Here is a 25,665-nt window from a genome sequence, read left to right as displayed (position 1 = left end):
ATCTAATTTTGCAGTTAATCGACAATTAATCTGGTTTTCAGGGCTAAAATTAAGCATTTTTTTACTAAAGTCGTGTCTTCGAATTATTTTTTAATGGATTCAACATCCCTATTGTGTTTTTTATATGCTGTGCCGAATTTTGGCAAATAAATTAATTCTTTCTTTCTTTCAAAAAAAAAAAATGCACAGTATAGCAGTAAAATTAAATTACTGTGAATTTTAGACTACATGAACATAAAACAAAGTAACACAAGCAGAAAATAATAAAACATTAATGAACAGATGAAGACCATTTATCCATCATCACACAAAACCTCAAACATAACATATATTACGAGTATGTTGGAATAACACAGGATTTTGTATAGTTTGGTTACTTTATTGAAATACGTTTTAGGTAGGTACCATCACCATCAGCCAAATAAGTGGTATACCAATTTTTAAACAAATTCCTATCACATAAATATGTCGCTAAAGTCAAACTTTCAAGTTGACAGACACGTCTATTGGTATTCAAATTAAAATTCAAATGATTTATTCAGTAAATAGGCCGCAATGGGCACTTTTACACGTCATTTTTTAAACTACCAGCGCTTTCGGAAAGACCATCATTGCCAAGAAGAATGCGCCGCAAGAAACTTGGCAGAAAGTCATTTTTTCATAATAATATAATTACAAATAAAATACTTAAAAACTATATTATACAATTTAAAAAAAATACAAAAAATAATAATAATAAAAATACAGGTCCCTTAGTTACAATACTAAACACTAACTATATCTAAACTATATCTACGTTCAGTGGAAGTGTAGAATGCTTCCACCGTCATAAATTTTAAAATAATTATTGTTCCATGACATGCAACCGATTTTCAACTTTAGGGTGGTACTGGTAGACCACATATTTGGCTGATGGTGATGGTACATTGCATTTGAAACAAAGCAAAGCCTAGTGCTGCCATACTATTGGGTGATTCAGGAGACGAGAGCTCAGTCATTGATAATGGTTCGTTCATAATCCTATCATCATCATCATCATCTCAGCCGTAGGACGTCCACTGTTGGACATAGGCCTCCTCCATAGACCTCCAGTTGCTTCGGCTGGCAGCGGCTTGCGTCTACCGTGAACCCGCGACTTTAACCAGGTCATCCGTCTATCTTGTTGGTGGATATCCTACGCTGCGCTTGCCGATCCGCGGTCTTCACTCGAGAACGATAATCCTATAACTAAGTAAAACTCCCACACTTTTAATTGCAGTGACCATGAACTTGGTAAATAATTTAATAATTTATGTTTCAACTTAAAAAAAGAATGGTTAATGTCCCTAAAATAGGTAGCGTTGCTCCTGCTCACGTCTCCCGAATCACTGTGTACCATAGATGTTTTTACCCCTCTCATAGTTCTGTTTTGAGCAATTTTTAAAGGGTTACAAAACAACGAAAAAACAAAAAAAAATTAAAAACCCCCGACATTGTTCCTTCGATGTTCATTATCTCAAAAAAACCTGAAATTTTGATAAATCATGTCTAAGAATCATAGCTAGAAAACCTGCCTTCAAATAAAGAAAACGGCATTCAAATCGCCTTACCCGTTTAAGAGCTACGGTGCCACAGACAGACAGACAAACACACATAGCGGTCAAACTTCTAATACCTCTCTTTTTGCGTCGGGCGGGGGTTAAAAAGAACCAAAAAAGAAAGAACGAAAAAGGTACCTTCCATATCTATTAATCTTTATTATCTTTTACCAAAATTGGCTATCTCGGAGATATGTCAATTATTTAGTGATCGGAACTAAGCTAATATTATTTTTCATTAACATAAATTTACTATGTTAATCATTTCTCACGTCTTGTTTAAACATAAAGCATTATTACGGACATTTTAAATAGGTTTCCACCGTACACTGTTGTAAATAACTTTTAGTTGCTTATTTAGAAATGCGGAAACAACCAAGCATATCGATAAAAAACAAACATCAACAACTCGTTTAAAATAGGTACCCATTTTTTCCCAAGCCGAGATAAGCACAACAATAAAATTAATACCAATCAGCGAAACAGTTTGCACTAATCAAAAAGAAGTAAAATAACGATCAATTGGGCCGAGGAATTTGTTGAAGTTTAAAATAGATCTGCGCAAGAGCATGATCCTGTGATCTTCTTAACCCCAATTTACTTACAAGCCACCGACTCCGCGACTAACTCTAATTGCAATATTGTGTGACATTGGCAATTGACTGCAAAATGTTTTTATTCAATCAGTACTCAGTTAAAGACATATCAACATCGTCATCCCAGCATATATACGTCCCACTGCTGGACACAGGCCTTCTATCAGAATAAGAGGACTCGGCGATATGCGAATTGGAAACAAAGGTTTCAAAGTTAATATTCATTATTTTTAGCGCATGTACCTTTTTCGTTTGTCTCGCATTCACTCTATTTCGGCTTGTCTATCACTTTTCAGAACTCTATATACCGTTTGTTTCCGCGGGTATGGGCGTTAAATATGAGGTTTCGGCAAAAATCGTCAAAACTTTTAGAATCGTGGAGTGACTCTATTTCATCTGCTATAATTTATCGTGGCAACGTTATTATTTAGCTTTAAATAAATATTATTATTTCTGTTGATTCAATATGGCAATACCTAGCTATGACGTCACTTATTTGCCAACTCAACCGACATTTTTTTTAATTCATGACGGTGGAAGCTTTCTACACTTCCACTGAACTTAGATATAGTTAGTATGTATGTATGTAAACTCTTTATTGTACAAAATAAAATTAACAAAATACAATTGACAAACTTTAAGATACTTGTACAAAGGGGGTTAGTGTTTAGTTTTGTAACTAAGGGACCCCATATATCCCTGTATTTTTATTATTCTTTTTTTGTAATTTTTTCTTTAATTTTATACTGTAGTTTTTAAGCATTTTATTTGTAATTATTTTATTTTGAAAAAATGAGTTTCTGCCAAGTTTCTTGCGGCGCTTGGCAATGATGGTCTTTCCGAAAGCGCTGGTAGTTTAAAAAAACCGGCCAAGAGCGTGTCGGACACGCCCAAAATAGGGTTCCGTAGCCATTACGAAAAAAATAAGCAATATTTTTCTAAAGATTTCGTATTTTATACGGAATCTTCCAAGTTTAGGTATATTTTATACCTTAGGCTGCTATTTACTCTTACACTACTAATAATTCTCAAGCAAACTTAGCCATTATAGTTTTCTTATACTTAGCATTTGTAGTAAAACATCCTTTAAATCCAGAAGGCTCCATTATTAAAGATCTTCTCCTGAATTAAGCGTTTCTATTGGTCCATGAAAATCATATTCCTCGCGACACATTCTCGCATTAATGACTCGTGAAAATGCAGGCTAAACATCTCTTTGCAACTCTGCACATCTTGGTTAGTTAAATCGTACATACATTTTCTATACTTTTCTTTATTTCAATATTACAATCTGATATTTTTTGCGGCATATTTTTCCCGTTTTACCCGACTGACTGAAAGAGGGTTATGTTTTTCGAGCGTATGTAAGTATGTTTGTATGTCCATTGCTTTGGTCTCTCGCTGCAGCCTAAACAGCTGTACAAATTAGAACATATGAGATATCATAGATTCGTTATAACTGTCGGAGTGATACAGGCTGTATAATATTTGAATATGGCGTCTCCGAGATAAATATGGCGAAGGAATGAAAAAAATATTGTAATGTAACATTTTAGAACGTGCTATTTATTAGCTTTCATTTGATACCCATATTATGGGTTATAATGCTTTTAATGTACTATCAATAAGTATAAAATAAAACATTAAATTTAAAAAATCAAACACTTGCTTTTGTTTTTTTTTATTAAATTCATTTGCAGTGTTATTTGTTCATATACTTTTGTTTACTTCACGCATCAGTAACAGTAAATACTGTTACGTTGTGCCACTCGCTTTCCACGACCAATCTTGGCAGCTGTCCAGATTGTACAACCGAGAATGTTCCGGCAAAGCAAACTTGACCTTTGTAAAGGCCCGGTCTTTTTTCTATCAAAGCGGCTTTAAAAATGGAAGGTTTTTTTTTAAATATAAATAAGGCCCCCGTACAAGAATCCTATCCTTACTTATTGCCTATCTTGGCCTGTTTTTTAACCTATGTACAAGCGGCCCTAACTAGACAGAATGAGACAAAAAACCCGACTGCCTTAAAAACACTTTGTAATACAACCTCAAAGTATAAAACAAGTCTAACTAGCTGTCTAGAACCCACTTCATATTTTTTCGCTTACGCCATTTAGAAGCATTATAATACTGTGTCATTCCAACAGTTTTGATAAAATCTAATGATACCTACCTCATAAGACTCCGTTTCCACCAGAGATGTGGGGGGATGTGAGATGTAAGAATCGTTTTAAACGGTTTGGATAAATATACCTTACTCATTATGGTGTGTCATGCATTTTGCTAGAATTACAATAAAGCAAGTGTTTTTCTTTGCATATTTTTAATCATAAGTATTTCAAGGAACAACCTTCGAGTACGTGGAAACAGATAAATGCACCAGACAGACAACAAACAAACGAACGCATATTTATATAGAAATCATATGTTGCTTGTATTAACAAGTTAATATTTGCAAATACATTGTTACATTGGAAAATAGTCATGAGTTTACTGGAATTGCTTACCTTCACATTTTCTTTGTTCTTTTGCTTTTGTTTATCAATTATAATAATTATTCGTTGTAATATTAGGAGAAGGACGTGGTGGCGAGTGGTCAATAAGACAACAGTACCACTACCATGAGTTTAGTGACCGTACTCGATAACGACGGCGTAAATTATTTGTATGGAGAATTGTACAGCGCCTCTACAAATAATTTACGCCGTCGCTATCGAGTACGGTCACTAAACTTATGGTAGTGGTACAGTTGTAGGTGTGCGTAATAAGAAACATTTAATTAAAGGTGCATCTTAGTTATATGCAGTTAGGGGGCGTCCATTAATTACGTGAGGTCTTTAAGGGGGGGAGGGGGTCAAGTAAAATCTTTCCAAATCTCACTTGGGGGAGAGGGGTGGTTTTAAGAAATATCACGTAATTTTTTTTTCAACAGAAAACCGTGTAATATTGCGTGAAAGTAAAGTTAATTAATTTAAGTTGAAATATTTATTATTTATTTTTATCACAGTGATTTTAAACTGCGGCAATATTCTCAAATCACAAATACTAGTCTTTGCTAGTCGTAAATAAAATTAATATATAGAACAAATATTTTTTTTGTATTGTTCTTTTTTAAATCCAACGGGTTTACAGCCAAAACACATTTCAAAAAATCTCACGTGAGATTTGAGGAGGGGGGAGGGAATTAAGGAAAATCTTACGAAATCTCACCAGGGAGGGCGGGGGAGTCAAAAAATCCTAAAAAATGTCTCACGTAATTTATGGACGCCCCCTTAGCTTGTCACTGATGAACGTCGACAAGCCACCAGTGGTGAAGGTATGGTCGGCCAAGAAAATGCTTTACCAAGTTTAATGACAGTTCCTACTTTAGAAATAAAACAAAGAGGCTGATTGTCATATTGACTTAGTGAAAATAGGCTTTGACGTTTGCGCTGCAAATGACTAGGATGTTACGGAGCTCCGATTCCGTTTCCGTTAAGTCGGAACTTCCGTTTGATATTAAACATCCGTGTCGGTTCCGGTTCCGTTACTTTTGAAACGGAAGTTATATCGGATGTCAACGCTTACCGCGGCGACTGGACATAAGCGGCGTACATCAAAAACATACAGAGGGCTAATTATGTGACGTTTCTGACACTCGCGATCACAATTAAATAACAGTTTTTATAATGCGATCACTATTATTTGATTGTGATCTCAAGTGTCAGAAACATTATGCAATAAACCCTCAGGTTTAGTAGACCTACCCTTAACACCTCGTCCACCTATCACTCAGGCTCCGATTCTGGTTCCGGTTCCGATTCCGTTTCTGGTTCTGATAAACTAAATTGAAAACATCTGGTTCCGCTTTCGGTTCCGATAAAACCACATCCGTTACATCCCTGCAAATGACATAAAACGTTAGGGTGGTAAACTAATTTATTGGTCGACTACTTATACAGATGTAGTAAATATCGCTATCGTAAGTATTTTATCGGAAAAAATCGTTTATCTTGAAGTTTACTGAATTGAGATACGAACTTATCCAAAAATACAAACTGAAAAATATAGATGCATAGAAAAACCAGAAAAATAAGACCAGTGCTGGGAATCGAACCCAGGTCCTCGGCATTCCGTGCCACGTGCTATACCACTACACCACCACTGGACAGTGATACAGACACGAATTTCTCCTATGCACCACATATCTCCGCTTGTTTGTTTTCTTATTTAGTCACTTAAGCAGCGACACTAGCGACATCTATGCTGTAGCCCTCATCGAGAAACTTTCAGCCTTTCTCTTATGCACACATATCTCAGGTTGCTTTTTTTCTACTACGCTACTGAGCACTAGCGATATCTATACCAATCATAATAATAATTTGATTGCTCAGTAGCGACATCTCTTGTCTGGGTGAGCGGTTAGTTCCGAAAGAGTGTTACGTCTCTCGATGAGAGCGAAACATAGAATGTCGCTAGTGCTGCTGCTTAAGTAGCGTAGTAGCAAAAAGCTACCTGAGATATGGTGCTGTGCATAGGAGAAATTCGTGTCTGTACGTACAGTGGTAGTGTAGGGGTATGGCACACAGCAAGGAATGCTCAGGACCTGGGTTCGATTCGCAGCGTTGGTATCTTTTTCTGGTTTTTCTGTGCATCCATGTCTCAGGTTGTATTTTCGATATGGTTTTACGGGATGTCCATAAAAGTAACAAATTTGGAATTGAAATAAAAATACAAAAAAACCGGCCAAGAGCGTGTCGGACACGCCCAAAATAGGGTTCCGTAGCCATTACGAAAAAATTAAGTAATATTTTTCTCAGGATTTCGTATTTTATAGGTAGGTACGGAATCTTTCAAGTTTAGGTATATTTAATACCTTAGGCTGCTATTTACTCATAAACTACTAATAATTCGCAAGTAAACTTAGCCGTTATAGTTTTCCTTGAAAGTTTGATATACTTACTACCATCCTGATTTTTTTCAAATTTTTCTACCCACCGGTTTAGATTTTAGAGGGGGGGGATGAAAATTTGCACTTTAAAGTTGAATATTTCACAAACAGATCACTGAATCGAAAAATCGTTTTAGCAACCCCTAATGGTTTTAAAAGACCTATCCACACTATAGGGTTTGATGAGAAAAAAAATCACCCCCACTTTACGTCTATGGGAGGTACACTAAAAAAAATTTTTTTTTAAATTTTTAATTGTACAATTTTGTCGGCATACCTTACTTATATATCTGTGCAAAATCACAGTATTCTAGCATTGATAGTCCCTGAGCAAAACCGCGGACGGACAGACAGACAGACAGACAGACAGACATGGCGAAACTATAAGGGTTCCGTTTTTGCCATTTTGGCCCCGGAACCCTAAAAAAGACTCTAAATAACCAATCATATTAACGAACTTATCCGACAAAATACAACGGGAAAGCACAGTAACAGCACGTTTCCTATCGTGTTATAGTTAACTTACCGCGAGTAACTAGGTACGAGTATAGTTAACGTGTCGACGTTGCAGTTAGTGACAATGTGGATACATATTTTTGACGTCAAAGTCAAAGTCAAAGTCAAAATATCTTTATTCAATTTAGGCTATAACAAGCACTTATGAATGTCAAAAAAAAATCTACCACCGGTTCGGAAAAACCTCTGCTGAGAAGAATCCGGCAAGAAACTCAACGAGGTATATATATATATTTTTTTAAAACAGATTTACAATATTATTAAATGATATGTATACTTACATCACAAGTATTTAACACAACTTTATTTTTAAACACAGTAGGTTCGCTATTTGAAGGGATCGCTAATGCGGATCGGAATTATTTCCAAATATCCCTGTCCATGATATAATCATTAACTTTATAATACGCCTTTGATATTAATGTCTTCTTGACAATAGATCTGAATTTTGTATCCGTTTCATTTATAATATTTTTGGAATTTTATTATAAAAACGTATGCAATTTCCCAGAAAAGACTTTTTGGTTTTAGCCAGTCTGTAAGATGGAACTTTAAGCTTCCCTGTGTTTCTAGTAGCCTTTGGCTTATCGACGTTAGTGGGAAAATCACATATGTTCTTCCTAACATACATGATTATTTCAAAAACATAAAGCGACGGCAGGGTTAGGATATCTGTTTCCTTAAAAAAAGATCTTAAAGATTCACGCGTCTTCAAATTATAAATTGCTCTAATTGCTCTCTTTTGTAAGATAAAAATTGACTCAATGTCTGCAGCAGATCCCCATAAATAAGGCCGTACGAAATAATGCTATTAAAGTAAGCAAAATACACCAACCGTGCCGTCGCCACATCGGTTAGCTGCCGTATTTTCCAAACTGCAAAAGCAGCAGAGCTCAATCTACCCGCGATTGCTGTGACGTGAGGTCCCCACTGTAGTTTAGAATCGAGCGTTATTCCTAAAAATACTGTTGATTTTACAAATTCAATAGTTTGACCATTTAACTTTATATTAGAAACTGAATTCGAGCTAGATGAATTTATCAACGAGAATTTAATACATTTAGTTTCTTAGGATTTAGTAACAAATTATTGGCAGCAAACCATGCGGATATCACGGACAGGGTTTCATTGGGCTCAATGAAGTCGGTATCTTTTCTACTAACCTTGAACATAAAGACGTGTCGTCAGCAAACATAACTATACCCGACTTTTGGCTTACCATATAAGTAAGGTCACGTACATATTTATGACTTTGACTGTACACTCCATAGTTTATTATGAGTCAAGAGGCGTTGACGCCAAAAACGTATGAAACTAAGTAAATATTTCTTATCATTTTACAACCAATATTGCCCCAAAATGTGCCATTATCTGACACGCGTTGACTATCGCATACATAATAACTATTTTTTTCTATTGACATATACTTATTCATATTTGAGTTTCTTATCAGTTGTCAAGTGATGCCCCATTAGGGTTCCGTACTTCAAAAAGACAAAAATAAAACTCAGGAAAGCGAGATGGTCGTCGATACTATTTTGGCCTATATACGTCCAACTGCAGGGCACAGACTTCCTGGAAATGTTCTTGAATAAATAATTGAAGAGCCGTCGGTTCAAGATAACGAAAATCAAGAAAAATATGGTGTAGAATTAAATTATTTGGCAAGAAATAAGATGACACCGACACAAGTACAGGTGCAGTAGTGCAGGTGGTAGGCCGGATTGCTACCACCATCTTGCTCGTTAATCCTGCCGTGAAGCAGCAGTGCTTGCACTGTTGTGTTTCGGCGTGGAGAATAAAACAGCCGGTGAAATTACTGGTACTTGAGTATCCCATCTTAGGCCTCTAGGTTGGCAACGCATCTGCAATACCCCTGGTGTTGCAGATGTTTATGGGCGGTGGTGATCTCTTACCATCAGGAGACCCACTTACTCGTTTGCCATCCAGTTGAATAAAAAAAATAAGTATCTAATAAAAGTTCCTTAAATCAGTGGTAGACAAAAAATAAATCCTACCTATTAAAGTTTGTGGCTCGTAGCAGCTTAGTAGGTAGTTTGTGGTAGGCTACTTTTTATTCCGATATTCCCACGGGATAGGGATAAAATCTTGAATTTTTAACCGCTGGGTCATGAAATGAAATTAAATGAAATTTTGTACAGTTGTTCTTAACACAACCTTAATGAAATCACGATTTTTGGCACTTCCCAGGGGAATTTTGTAAAATCACATCGAATAGTGTGCGCGTGCGAAGCCGCAGGTAAACTCTAGTAATAAAAAAATATGATGCCTATTGACCTAGGTAGTTCTAAGCTAAGCAATGCTTATACTATGGGTACTGGCAGGCAACCTATAAACGTTCTTACGAGTATAAACACATATTTAAATACATAAAATATCTGCCCCAACCGGGGATCGATTCCAGAACCACAAGCTTCATAGTCAGGTGCTAACCACTTGGCTATCCAGTCGCCAAATTACTTTGTATCATGATTGGTTATTGGGAGTCTTTTTGTATTTTTTATTTCAACTCCAAATTTGTTACTTTTACGGGTATCCCGTGAAACCATATCGAAAATACAAACTGAGACATGGATGCACAGATAAACCAGAAAAAGAGACCAGCGCTGGGAATCGAACCCAGGTCCTCAGCAATCCGTGCTGCGTGCTATAACCCCTACACCACCGCTGGACAGGAATTTAGACACCAAATAACCAATCATGATTTGATTGCTTAGTAGCGACATCTCTTGTCTGGGTGAGCGGTTGGTTCCGAAAGAATGTTGACGTCTCTCGATGAGAGCGAAAAAACATAGATGTCGCTAGTGCTGCTGCATAAGTAGCGTAGTAGAAATAAGCAACCTGAGATATGTATGCATAGGACAAATTCGTGTCTAAATTCCTGTCCAGCGGTGGTGTAGGGGTTATAGCACGCAGCACGGATTGCTGAGAACCTGGGTTCGTTTCCCAGCGCTGGTCTCTTTTTCTGGTTTTCTGTGCATCCATGTCTCAGTTTGTATTTTCGAAATTACTTTGTACTTCATAGAATTCTATTCTTTGTATAAACTTAGTTTTTTGCTGTTTTTGTACGGAACTCTCACACGCGAGTCCGACTCACTCTTCATTCATCCGAGTCATTCGCAATTCGCAGTGTCTAATACACTATAGTTGTCTGTACTATACTATAGTTGTGTTCTACGTGTCTGTCTGTCAAGGAAATAAGCGGACTTTGCAGTTTGATTGAATATAAATGCGTTTTTTAACCCGGAATAGTTTCGAGATTAGTTTTTTAACGAACACTTTTTTATAACAATATAGTTATTGAATTACATCATGTCTATTCGCTATAGTTGCATAACACGCAGTGATTGGTTTAATTGGTTTGACGTAAATTTATCAATGTATACCTCGAGACTTAAGGTCACAGCTCATTGGACCCACCCGGCTCCCGACCAGCACCGCATCGACTTTCGGCGTCCACCCGTTGTCGTCCACGGGTGGACGCCGCGTTGACGAGTGGACCTCGCGTGGCCCACGAATTTCCTAGTAGTAACTATGGCGGCGAGCAGTGGGCTGTCACCGAGTGGTCCACTCGCCGTCCGCGCGTGGCAACCTGCGAGTGAGCCGATCCGGTGACGCTATGGAGTTGATGTAGTGAGCGCATACCCATACAAAGCCATAATATGAAGAATACTAGAAGTCCTATAAGACGTTTGGGCGGCCCAAAGTTACGCGTATGTGTTTACTTGGACTTTGTTACTTTGGGCCTATCTCAGGTCACCCAATCAGTTAAGGTTGGCAACATTCAACTTCTGCGCTGTAAGCTACACAAATTAGTTAATTTTTTCACGTAATTGGGAATCAAGTAAAGCAGTGTTCATTTAATTGCAACAATTCCAACAATAATTGAATAAAAAAACTGGGCAAAAGCGGGCCGGATTCGTACAGTCAATGGCAAAAATTATATACACCACCAAATAAAAAAAAATACTAAGTACCTCCTTAAGTATCCATAGTACAAGCTTTGCTTAGTTGGGACTAGGTCAATTGGCGTCAAGTGTCCCATGATATTTAAAAAAAAAAGTTCATAACGCACAGCTGCTGACAGAAAAATTACAAAGTTATTTTTTTCTCGCTCTTCTCACGTTTAACCGGTTTTGATTAGTTACCTATTTATTATGCAGTCACTATTATTATCATTCCGAGTTTCAAGTTTGTATATATTTTGAACGTTGTAGAAATACATATAACTTAAACATAAACAATACGTTTCTGGTAGGACCCCATTATTTTTTTTATGTTTATTAAATTTTATTATTACTTTTTCTTGTTGTTGTAGCGGCAATAGAAATGCAATTTATGTAGGTAATAATTTCAATAGAATAATAAAACTTGGACCTTTAAATCGGCCAATGGAATTATCCTTCAGGGCTAAAGTAACCTAACCTTACTTTGGTTGAAATTCCGGATCGATTATGTGATGTATGTATTATGTATGGACTTTTTAAGGCAACCCTATCACAGACAGTCTTGCGAATGAGGAAGTTAACACTGATACTGCTCCGTAACGCGTTCGTCATAGATAACAATGCGTAGGTACACATTATAATTACAAAATTTCAATAAAATTAGAAACTCAAATACCGGATGTTAATGTTAACCCACTAATATTATAAATGCAAAAGTTTGTAAGTCTCTTTGTTCGTCATCACGTCTAAACCGCTGAACCGATTTCGAAATTCGGCGTATACATAGTTTGAGTCTCGGGGAAGGACATGCGATAGTTTATACCGGAAAATTGCATAGTTCCCGCTGGATACCAATAAAGAATACGCGGACAGAATCGTAGGCAACAGCTAGTGGGTAATAAAAGATTACCTATTATTAAATCTGTTCAGTAGTTTCAGAGTTTATGTCTCTACTACTGTTATACTTAGGTACCTACTACAAAAACTGCCGAAACAAAAAAGAAATTAAGTGCCCTGCCTATTAGTAATACTTAAACGCTTATTTCCGTGTCTACTTTGGAACAAGACTTATTACTCCAGCAATCAGCCACGCGAACACGTAAAAAATCAAAAACCTAAGATATGCAGGCACTATACTACAGTGCTAAATTCATACTTCGGCTCGTGCCGTCCCGCTCACGTTAATATTATTTAACACGAGTAAACATGACGGCACGATACGAACTTCGATTTTCGAATTTCATAGTAGCCGCAGGTTTCAACAGAAAACGACTGCGACGACAGCGGCCAAAACTGACAACATGCAAAAGGGCTTAAGTGACAATATGCAGACACTGCGTACAAAACGAGTTAGTTTCTAAAAAAAAGGCACTTGCTGCCTTTTCGTTTTTAGAGCTGGTAATAACGCTACAAGAAGAAAAAAAAGTGATAATGTAAAGTTCAACCAGTCTTGGGATCGAGAATTATATGCCTGAACCCAGCTATATTTTAAAGGCTTGTAATGGATGAATATGCCTGCAAAGTGCGTGTCGGACTCTCGCTCCGATTAGATAGTTCAGTTTAGTAGAAATTAAAGAAATAAAAAAACCGGCCAAGAGCGTGTCGGACACGCCCGAAATAGGGTTCCGTAGCCATTACGAATAAATTAAGAAATATTTTTCTAAGGATTTCGTATTTTGTACGGAATATTCCAAGTTTAGGTATATTTTATACCCTAGGCTGCTATTTACTCTTAAACTACTAATAATTCTCAAGAAAACTTAACCATTATAGTTTTCTTTGTAAATTTGATACTAATACTAACTAACTAACATTCATTCTATCATTATTCATCTAAACATTTATTCTAGATAACTATCATTCTAAATTTTTCAAGTTTTCCACCGCGATTTAGATTTTAGAGTGGGGGGACGCTCGATTTTAAATGAAAATTTGCACTGAATCGAAAAATCGTTTTTAAAACCCACTAATGGTTTTAAAAGAGCTATCCAACGATACCCCACACTACAAGGTTGGATGAGAGAAAAAAAATACCCCGATTTACGCCTATGGAAGGTAATCTAAAAAATTTTTAAAAAAAAAAATTGTAGCATTTTGTCGGCATATCTTACATATATATTCGTGCAAAATTACAGCTTTCTAGCATTGATAGTACCTGAGCAAGGCCGCGGACGGACAGACAGACAGGCAGACATGGCGAAACTATAAGGGTTCCGTTTTTGCCATATTGGCTACGAAACCCTAAAAAGAGTAAGAATAAAAATAATTGATTTAAAATATAAAAATAATTCAATAAAGGTTTATCGCCGGCCTCCGCACTAGACCCAGGGCCTGTATCGCGGAGACCAGACAATTTACAATAAAACAATTATTTATTAACTTAATAAGTACCTACTAACTAAGTTGACACAACTTATGTTAGCAAATTCTTAACCTAAATTGGGCGTGTGTTTGTACTGTGTATGTGTACGTGTGTGTGTGCGTATATTTAATTATAGGCTGCAATAACATCCTGGTTCATCGAAGTTAAGAGTCAATTAAACTCCAAAAACTAAACAATTTTTTCAAGTAGATAAATTCTCATTTCATATCTTATTATTATGTTATATCAAATGACCATTATGTATTTCGTCCATTTCTTTTAAAACTCTATTTATTTTGACATGTTCCCCTTGGGAAAAGCGTGTGGTGCTTTTACCCTTGCCTTCCTTCCGCACCGCAGTACTGAGGGCCTATTCCGAAATTCGAAAATGGAAGTTCGTATCGTACCATCTCTCTCACTCTCGTTTTAAATAGTATAAGTGTCAGAGGGACGGAACGACACGAACTTCGATTTTCGAATTTCGAGCTAGCTCCGCTGGGGGCGAGTTCGTATTTGACAATAGAAAGACACCCACAGGAAGAGATGAGTCCGTCCTTTTCTAAACCGGGCACGACACGCACCCGCGGTATGACCCTTAGTACAGAGTACAGTCGAACCATTTGATTCCTGACCCATCGTAGAACGTTCCCACAGTAAGACAGCATAGTGAATTCCCTTGTCAAGCATAATATAATATATATAATATAATATATCACGGGACAATTCACAGCAATTGACCTAATCCCAAAGTAAGGTTAGCAAAGCTTGTGTTATGGGTACTAAGGAACGGATAAATATAATTATATTATAGATAGATACATACTTAAATACATATTAAACACCCAAAACCCGAGAACAAACATTCGTATTTTTCATACAAATATTTGCCCCGACACGGGAATCGAACCCGGGACCTCAAGCTTCGTAGTTAGGTTCTCTAACCACTAGGCCATATGGTCGTCGTCGTAGAAATGCGATGTCTCTATGTCTTTTTCTATGAAAAGGTTCCACGGTGATTCAAGACTCAGTTGATTTTATAGAACATAAAAGGGCAGTAACTTCCAACTCAAGATAACGTATTACTAACATGTTCAACCATGACGTCATCCTCGTGACAGTCCGAGCGGTCATATGACAATAATCGTCAATTCTGACCCCACAATCTCTGACTTCGTTAACATGTTGCAATCTCACCTTAGTATAACAAAAATGTTATTTATAGTCAATTATAAGTATCGATTATTTATTTATCGTATGGCTTCTGGTTCTCTACTTAAACTCAATATTTAATAGACTAGATTTAAGGTATGCTAGTGCATCTGTCGAGAGGGTTTTAATGTCTGCCGCTTGCCCGTTAAATTTGGTGACTGGGCTGGGCACTCAAAGACCATATGTCGGACTCTCGGACTGTTTGCTCCGGGCACCGTGGCGACTCGCACTCGCACCACTTGTGCCACAGGGACGCACAGTTACCAACCTCTGTCCTGATTCTGTTCAGCAGGCACCAGACACGCCGGGGCTCCTCAAAACCCGCTGGCTGGCACCTGACATCAAGCTCGAACAAGTCCCCGGGTAAATGCCTAGATTCATGCTAATCAAACAGGGTTTCGATAAGATGTCCTTTTGACTTTTAAAAATATCGATACTTAAGATAGTGACAAAATAAACGTGAATTATAATATTTTAGGACGAAAAATTGACAAAGGACAAATGTGCTTAGTCTATTTACTTATTCTTTATTTCCATCACAAGCAAGTTTACTGTTACTCGTAGAACAAAAACACACTTACAATAAAATGTAACCAGCTCGAACATAAGATAAAAATAAAATAACAGGTCCCTACTCACATCATAAATGCGAAAATGAGTAGGTATATTTGTTAACTACGCGTTCACCCTTAAAGTACCGTACCGTAGTTTGACCCTAAGGCGGACAAAGAATAGGTTCTATCCTGGAAAATCGTATAGTTGCCGCAGGATTTAAGGACTGAATGGGCAACTCAAAGCACCTTACGCAAACTTTAAACCATCAATACATTACCTTTACCAGTGAAAACTTGTTGAGACGCCTCATTAGGTGTGTGGTAACCGACGAATCTCTTTCAATTGCTCTTAACTTGCCACGACATTTCGCTTTGTTTGCCTACAAATCGTTTGCAACATATAAAGGCGCGATTCTACGCCAAAAGTCAGATGCTACATTATTTAACCCACATCTAACCCACTCAGAATAACGATTGCATTCAACATCTTTTTCTACGGCTGTTTTATCGTTAATCTTTTGACAAAAAAAGATTATTACGATAGAAGTAGAAACCGGAATACGGAAATTCGCTGATGAACTAAAGTCATCAACATAGCTCGAAGCAAATGTAAATTGAAGTGGCGATGGGCGGGCCACATCGCTCGAAGAATAGAGAACCGTTGGTGAAAGGTTCTCAAGTGACCACGAACCGGAAGACGGAACGTCAGCAGGTCTCCTCGTAGCTGGAACCACGTCGCAGGAGTTGCAGATGGATGCAGTTGGCAATTCTCGTTCATTGTGGCGTTTTAGAGAAGGCTTTTGTTCGACAGAAGACTTCTTCCGGCTGATGATCGAAACCAAAGTCCTCATATTGAGCGAGTCCTCGCGGCAACTATTTCCTATCCTATTTTTAACCCCCGACGCGAAAAGAGGGGTGGTATAAGTTTGACCGCTATGGTGTGACTGTGTGTCTGTCTGTGGCACCGTAGCTCTTAAACGTTTTTGGACCAATGTGAATGCGGTTTTTTCTATTTGAAATCTGGTTTTCTAGCGATGGTTCTTAGACATACTTATTTAATTAAAATCGGTTGAGCCGTGTTTGAGATATTGAACTTTGAACTGACAAAGTCGGGAGTTTTTCCAACTTTTTGTTGGTTAGGTTATATATGTGACAACAAAGTACAATCTCTCAAAAACGGCTAGACCGATTATGATAAAACATGTCTAAGAACCATCGCTAGAAAAACTGAATTCAAATAAAATACGTTTAAGAGCTACGGTGCCGCAGACAGACACACATAGCGGTCAAACTTATACTCGTAACACCCTTCTTTTTGCGTCGGGGGTTAATAAAAATGGGAGAGTAATGGTGTTTGGGGGAAAACGTCCTGAGTGGTGACCACGAGCCCAGAACACGAAGCGTTGGCGGGCCTCCCACTAGATGAACTGACGACGTCGCGATAGTTGCGGGCAACCGGCATCCACAAGTGACGAGTTGTCGTTTATTGTGGCGTGGGGACGCCACAGTGGACGTCTTCCGACTGATGATGATAATTATGAATGCCGTTTGTCCTGAGCGATCTGAACGGCCGAAAACTCACGCGGATACTGAACCCTAAAACTTATCATACTACTAATTAAAAGAACACTGTACACACCCACAATACAATAACACATCAATATTGAGTCGTTTAGGCTGCGTGTACACATCTGTCAACATCTAGTGACAGCAGTCTCCGATAGTACGCCGGCGCGGGCGCACGCTGTCTCTAAGAAATTAAAAGTGTTATTATTTGTGTCGTGCTAAAGAGGTCAGTTTTGAATTATCTTTATAATATTTAGATATCGATACAAGTTTTGATTTGTCGGAGTGTTCAGAACGTTTTATTTAAATTATCATTCCAGTTTATTAATTTAAGAATGCGTTTTTAAAAATAAAACTAAAAGTTTCTATTTAGGTATTAAATTTATGTGTAAGTATTTTTTTGAAAAATAGTAGTTTTTTGTTTGTGTTGTGTAAATAATAATTGCAAGAACCAACTTAGATTTCAAACTTACTAGTTTACTTTTTGACTTCTGTTTACATAAAACTAAAAACATGAGTCAGCTGATCGATCTTATTTCGAATTAAATTTTGACCTTGCAACTTGATACTTTATCTGACCGATAAAAATATGCTAAGAATAAATATAAAATAATATAAAAAATAGAATTACCTACTCTTTGTGGTATAAACACATAAACAATGCAAATAAATTTAACGTAACGAACCGACTTCATAATTTATTTATGCCTTAGGCTTTATTTTATGTTTTTAGAGTAAACAAGAATTATGTCCATCCAGAAAAAAAAGTTTTTTCCCATTCCAAATGTACTATTTCTAAATTGTAAAGTAAACTATTTTATTTTTTACTCTTTTAAATTGGACAAGATTACAGGGGTAATTTACTATGAATTCGTATTTATAAGACAATACCAAATAACATATGTTACGTATACAATACCAAATATTTGGTATTGTCTTATAAATACGTGACGAATTTCATCCATCCGTCCAACCAACAGATTACCCCTAATCCCGTACCCCTAACCCCGTAATCTGTGGTCCAACCGTTTTAGCGTGAAAGAGTAACACACACACACACACACACACACACACACACACACACACACAAACTGCAGCAAACTAAGTTTGGTTTTGTTGCATTTGCACTGTTAATATTAATGTGACTTTTACTAACAGGACAATTTTTATCCACTTTGATTAGGAAGTAATAAATAAATAAAACCCCGACGTTTTAATTAAACCCTTTCAAGATCTTTACGAGTAATTAATAGATTAAATATGTCATTATTGTTAATAATAGTCGAAGTCAAAGTCAAAGTCCAAATATATTTTTACTAACCGTTACCCGCGACCCCGTCCGCGCAAAATACGTTTATCGCTATTCCGCGGGAACTATACGGTTTTCCGGGATATAAACTATCCTATGTCCTTCTCCGGGACTTAAAATATCTGCATACTGAATGTCATCTAAATCTGTTTAGCGGTTTCGACGTGATGAAGTAACAAACAAATAAACAAACAAACTGACTTACAAACTTTCGCATTTATAATATTAGTATGGATTCAATTTAGGCTATAGTAATCAAAAATCTACCACCGGTTTGAAACCTCTGAGAATAATACGGCAAGAGACTTTTCGGTTTGACTTAGCACAGGATCAGGGTTGGGGGGATTCGATCCCGGGCGCACTACCCTGACTTAGCTGTTCAGTATTTATACACATCTCGTGTACACATCATGGACCGTAATGGGAATTTCTTATTCTTACGTTTTTTTGTGTGAGTTGTAAGAATTGAGGATATTTTTTTTAGGAAAATCAGTAAACTGTATATTAATTCACTTTACATCTAGTATTATTTTTGAAAATAATTTTTGACATACAAATATTAAAAATACAAAAAAAAACTTTCAAGTTCAAAATGTCACGGACCGTGTAGTGAGAGATTGGCGGAATTTGAAATAAGATGTTTTTTCCGAAGAATTGTTATGTTATTTTGCAAAACATTACAGCAATTATGCAAGGCTAACCTTTGTTCTATAAAATGAGTTTAAAAATATATAAATAATAATGATTATTTGTGATTTTGAGCAACTTAAAGTTTGTGAATAGTTTTTGTGTCACGACCATGAGCGATACTACAAAATTACGGTAAAAGTAACATTTATTTATTTATTTAACATTGATGTTGGCAAGCCTTTTTAATTTTTTTTAGAACAGCAACACTTCTGTCTTCTTCGTCTTCTTGTCAAATTTGCAAATGGCTGAATATAGTGTGTATCTCGTATTTTTTTTTTCATTTATTTGGAAAAAAGGACAAACTTTACGAGTCAACGCCGTGTACGAGTTTTGAACCTAAATACCAGTGTCACGTTATTATTTATTTTAAAACATATTTATGTAGGTAATGTGGTGTAGTTTAAGAGAATTGTCTTTTATACCGAACACGTTTGAAATTGTCACGACCATGGTATGAAAAAAATGACATCGCCGTGGACTTTTTGAGTACATGGTCGTGACATATATAATGCGTGGTTGTGACATTAAATTTCATTTGAATACTCTGTGGATTTGTTTTTTATTATGCTTAGTTATATTGTTATCATCATCATCATCCCAGCCTATATACGTCCCACTGCAGGGCACAGCCTCCTCTCCGAATGAGAGGGCTTGGGCCATAGTTCACGCGGGCCAGTGCGGATTGGGAACTTCACACACACCGTTGAATTGCTTCGCAGGATTGTTGTGCAGGTTTCCTCACGATGTTTTCCTTCACCGTAAAGCTCGTGGTAAATTTCAAATGTAATTCCGCACATCCATTTCGAAAACTCAGGGGTGCGAGCCGGGGTTTGAACCCACGATCCACTGCTTGAGAGGCCATAGGTCAAACCACTCGGCTCCACTGCTCCTATATTGTTATATATGCATATAATTTTTAAAATTAGGTACCTTTAAGGTATACTGATTTTCCGCTAATCTGATTTTATAGATGTCACGAAAGAAAATCAGGCACATTCAGTAATGTCACGACCCAGGCACCATCTGTCACAACCGTGTTTATGTGCCTATTTTTTTTTTTTGCTTCCTGAGGGCATTAAGCTTGTCCATATACGTAAAAAATATGCTATGGTATATACTTTTAATGTACATCGTAATAAATTGTAAAAAAAAACTATTTCTTTTGGGCTATCTGAAAATTATTTAAGAAATGCCCTAATGATATAATTATCTACGGTAGGCGGTAGATCTAGAAAAAATACGGTAGATTTACAATACAATAACTCTTTGTTGCACACAAACACAGTAAGCAGTAGGTACAGAAAACACAGATGTACCGTAATTACGGCGTAGTTGGAGACACTGTATAGGGCCTACACCAAACCAATGGAGTTCCGTCCAAACTCACAAATTTTCGCATGAATATAGCCTTTACCTGCGGCTACGCACGATCTAGCAGTTAAATTGAAATTAAGGGATTTTGCAAAAGTTCAATATTCAAAATCCCGGGCGCAGGCGCGGCGCCGTTGCAGGCTAACAGCTAGTGGTTAGTTGGTTACATAACACAATAATAATTTCAACCAAACGACCAGTTTTATATACTATTTGAACACGTGTGATAACCTCCGTCAGCGATCAAGACGTTATATTCATTAAAAGGCAACAATGTTTAAATAGCTACTTGAGTTAATGATTGAAAAGATAATTATTTTATTGTACATAATGAACACCCACATTTTACGTTAAAAAATATTTGGAAGGTTCGTGCAGGTTTCCTCATGTTGTTTTCCTTCACCGTAAATCTAATGGTAAATCTCAAATGTAAGGCCAATGGGCAATTTTGTATGGGCTCTGTCCCCACCCACCAACAGAAACGAAACATGTCTCATTTAATAGATCTATTCAACCTGATGATTTTTTACTATGACGTGGATCGCCTTATGTATTGGGTTTTATTTCAGTCTACCGTAATATTTTACCATCTAACGTAATTTTAGACCAGCAACACGGTAATTTTGATAGAGAGAGTTGGAGACACTGGCCCTATACTACTAAGGGCAAAATACAAACTTCGTATCTTGCCGTCTCGCTGACTCTTATATTTTTTCATACGAGAGTGAGAGGGATGGGAATTTCGTAGTAGCCCCCAGTTGGTAGCACAATAGGCGATTAAACAAGGAGATACAAGTCGGAATCCCGCACGGCACCACAGAATAACTAATAGTAGGTACACGGCACGCCCGAATAACTTTTCGTTTTAAAAAAAATGATCTCACTCATAAAGTCAAAAAATTCGAAATCATTTATTCAGTAAATATGCCGCAATGGGTACTTTTACACACAGACATCATATGAACTTGTTTATAGGAGTATGAAGTCCGTGCTTTTACACGTCATTTGTAAACTACCAGCGCTTTCGGAAAAACCATCATTGCCAAGAAGAATGCGCCGCAAGAAACTTGGCAGTCATTTTTTCAAAATAAAACAATTACACTGAGCAAATTAACTGCTGTTTAAAACAAATCATATCTCAAATTCACTTTACACTGCATATTTGTAGGTACAGTCACCACCACCAATATCTGACACAACAAAGCGTGCAGAAACAGACCCTAGTAAATAGAGTCGTATCAGATGACGCACGCTCCGCTGTGGCAGATATTAATGCCTAACAACTTAGTGGCATTTAAAGAATTACTAGCTATTGCCCGCTTCGTCCGCGTGTAATTCGGGAACTGTTCCCTCGGGAACTGTGCATTTTTCCGGGATAAAAAGTAACCTATGTCACTCTCTGGCCCATTATAAACTATCTCATGCCAAAAATTACGTCGATTCGTTTCGATCCGTTTCGACATGAAAAACGGACACACGTACAAACACACACACTTTCACATTTATAATATTAGTATGGATTTAAAATGCAAACCAACGAATCCTTAGCTTTAAACTTTCGTTAGTAAAGTTTATACAAATTAAACACAATAAGTTACGGTCTCAAAGTCTTAAATGATTGACAGCTGATGCTTTTCAAAACGCTTATGCAAAATCCACTTTACATCTCCGGTCAAACCATGTTTAAAAAGACGTAAGGTTCTGTACCCCTAGTGTAAGTTTTCGGTTACAAAATACGTCTCGATCGCGTTCGCGTTAAAATCTCAATTTATATGGAACCACGAACAGCGCCTCTAGCGGAACGTTTGCGATGTTCGTGTTTCCATACAAATTGAGATTTTAACGCGAACGCGATCGAGAAGTAATTTGTAGCCGAAAACTTACACTAAGGGCACTGTATCGGTCAGTAAAATTAAACGGAGAACTAATTTAACTATTCGAAAGCGGAGAGAAAGTCATAACGCAGGCAATCCTGCGCATGTCATGTAATCAATCATGTCAATGCATTCATGCGTTCTGAACTATCTTCAAAAAAGACGTCGATCCGTTTGTGAAAGGACACAACAAAACACAACTTTCACATTATCAAATTAGTATGGATTTAAAGAACGAATCTTAGTTTTAAACTTTCGTTATAGAATCTTCGTCTCAAACTAAATGATTGACATAGCTTTTCAAAATATGCAAATAAGTGGTCAATGGTCGGTCAGTAAAATTAAACGGAGAACCTTGGGTAGTTATTTAGCGGTTGCAATAATCTCGAACGCGGAGAGAAAGTCATAACGCAGGCAATCCTGCGCATGTCATTCACATCATGTCAGTGCATTCAACGTTGGAGTCCAGTCTTCAAAAAAGTGTTTATAAGGGTGAGGCAAAAACAAAAATAAGTTTCACACTATCAAAGTTTTTTTTTTTTTTTATAGAAGGCGTATTCAGAATCTTCTGGAATATTACAGGTTGACTTACTTTGACTGTCGTCCTGTACCTACCAACTTAAATGATATTCCCCGGATTTTTTGTCTAAAAGTGTATGACTACGTCTTTTCATCCAGAATTAAAAAGTTTCAGAAAACATTTAAAGAAGTGTTCAAACAAATGAATCCAACCCAACCACCTAGTCTAACCTAGTGAAATGATTCAGAAGAGTTTGAAGATACTTTGTATAAGATTCTTTGTTGTAACATATTCGTACCAAATTTCAAATCAATCCGATCACTGGAAGTGGGTGAGATAAAACTTTAATTAAAAAAATGTGTTATTTTTATATTTTACTTTAAATTCAAATTCAAGTCATTTATTCAGTAAATAGGCCGCAATGGGCACTTTTACACGTCATTTTTTAAACTACCACTGCTTTATGAAATACCATCATTGCCAAGAAGAATGCGCCGCAAGAAACTTGGCAGTCATTTTTTCAAAGTAAAATAATTACATTAAAATACTTAAAAACTACAGTATAAAATTAAAGAAAAAAATACAAAAAAGAATAATAATAATACAGGGATGTATGGGGTCCCTAGTTTACATTTATAACATTTTGGATTTCCACTTTTTAGCAGGTAATATTTGTATGTATATCGTGTGTATGGAATAATAGTAGATTGTACAACAAGAGCATAAAACGAGCCATTTTACGATCGTATAGCCACCCGAGCCGGTACGGCGAGGGTGGATAGACACGTCGAGGGGAAACTGGGTTTAATGCTCGAGTTTTACTCTCTGCTTTCCACTTCGATTGCGAGGAGATGAAATATCAACTGTGGAAACATTGTTCACTTGACTGTTGTTCATTGTTGGTCTTATATTTAGTTTCCTTGATTAGTTGGTTATATTTGATTGTTATTTTTTTAGTTTTATAGAGATTAAAAATTATTAAAAAAAAATGAAACTTTTTTGTTTGTGGCTGTTTGCTGTGACCTGATTGTCTTGGTCTTAGACGAAGATTTTACTTTATGCACAAGAGCATAAAAAGTCATTTTATGTCGCCAAGACCCAGCATACACACGAACTTTACGTGCAAGAGAAGTGAAAACTTTTTTTCATTTCATTTTGCTCCGAACAAACTGACATTGCACACGTCAAAAAACTTTTAAAAATGAAAATGTATGGAAATATCTTTGAGTTCAATAACTATTTCTTTTAGTCTAAGTCTAAAGATTCAATTCCAGTACAAATCAAACATACAACCAGTAAAATCTTAGAATTATATTGGACTTTGAAATACCACATCGGCAAGCAAATTGACATAAGCTAATTCTCCATTGCTAAACTACACTGACTAGCATAATAATGGGTCACTTTGAATGAAACTTTTCTTGCAAAGCGATCCATTGTTTTTGCACGACAATATATTTGTACAAATAAAAAACTTAGGCATACCTATTTATAATCATGTATCTATTGTATTTTACATGCGGCGTATAATCATCTTTCGATATAAGAGCTGTGTAGATATATCTAATACATTATCTGGATACATTTTGAGATTAAGGAATCAATAAATCAATGATCGACACAGAACACGATTGTGGATAGATCAAGGTTTAGATAAAAAGTGTCGCGGCCGTGTTAAAATTACAAACTGACTTCTGAGAAGTAAAATTAATTCGGCAATTATCCTTTCAATTCAAGAGTCGTTCTCAATTTTCTGAAAAGTTTTAAACTCGATTAACTACCTATACTTTAATTTACCTATTTAAAGACAATAAAATAAATTATAACTACCTACCTACTTTATTTCTTAACAGGTTAACGCGAATCTAATCTATCTCCTATTAGATTCTACCACAGAATAGATAATTAAATAGTACAATTATTTTATTTGACCAAAAAGCCGTGGTGGCTGCATGAGTTAGTAAGTAATTATAGATACCCTAATAAAAGACGATTTTCTTTTATAATACTTTGCATAGTTTTCCCAATTATTATTGACCTATGTTTTTGTCATTAAGAAGGGAAGTCTCAACAGATAATGATGATCAACGGTGTCTAAGTGATGTGATGTACCTATTAGTATTATTTTTTTATTCGACTGGATGGCAAACGAGCGAGTGGGTCTCCTGATGGTAATAAATCACCACCGCCCATAGACACCGGCAACACCAGGGGCCAGTACCTACTCATAACACAAGCTTTGTTTACTTTGGGTCTAGACCAATTGGTGTCAAGTGTCCCGTGATATTTATTTATAAGTATTATTAAATACTAATTAGGTTTCATATGAAAGTTAGTCCATCAGTGGCCGCCGATATGCCGAAAACTCCTTTGGTATAGGCCGAAGATGAGAGATAACAGAAGGTGAAAAACCACAGATCGAGAATGAATTAATAATTGATTTGATAGTTAATTTAGCTCACCACGCGACTATTGAAATTACGCGTTGCGTAATGGGGATTGCGATAAAAAAACATCGCGTCAGTTACGTCATTCTGTAGGACGTAGGACGCTTTGCGCGCAAAAGTAAGTTTAAGTTGACTATGAATAAATTTTACCATGAAGCTTAGAATTAGGACGTATA

The 25,665-nt window shown here is 36.6% G+C and overlaps 1 protein-coding gene across 3 annotated transcripts in view; it reads left to right on the top strand.

Moving 5' to 3' along the window:
• LOC141438693 (trehalose transporter 1-like protein) overlaps positions 1-25,665 on the top strand; it is a 52,044-nt gene that overhangs the window by 12,708 nt on the left and 13,671 nt on the right. The window contains exon 1 of one of the 3 annotated variants that reach the window (XM_074102600.1): positions 17,392-17,504. The exons of the other annotated variants lie outside the window; for them this stretch is intronic. The gene's annotated coding sequence lies outside the window, so the exon portion shown is untranslated. Of the gene's footprint in view, positions 1-17,391; positions 17,505-25,665 lie in introns of those variants that run through there. 3 annotated transcript variants of the gene reach the window in all.

The sequence above is a fragment of the Choristoneura fumiferana genome, chromosome 19 (assembly GCF_025370935.1).
Source record: "Choristoneura fumiferana chromosome 19, NRCan_CFum_1, whole genome shotgun sequence".
Lineage (NCBI taxonomy): Eukaryota > Metazoa > Arthropoda > Insecta > Lepidoptera > Tortricidae > Choristoneura > Choristoneura fumiferana.
The sequence above is the reverse complement of the archived record's forward strand: the minus strand, read 5'-3'. Positions and strand labels throughout refer to the sequence as shown.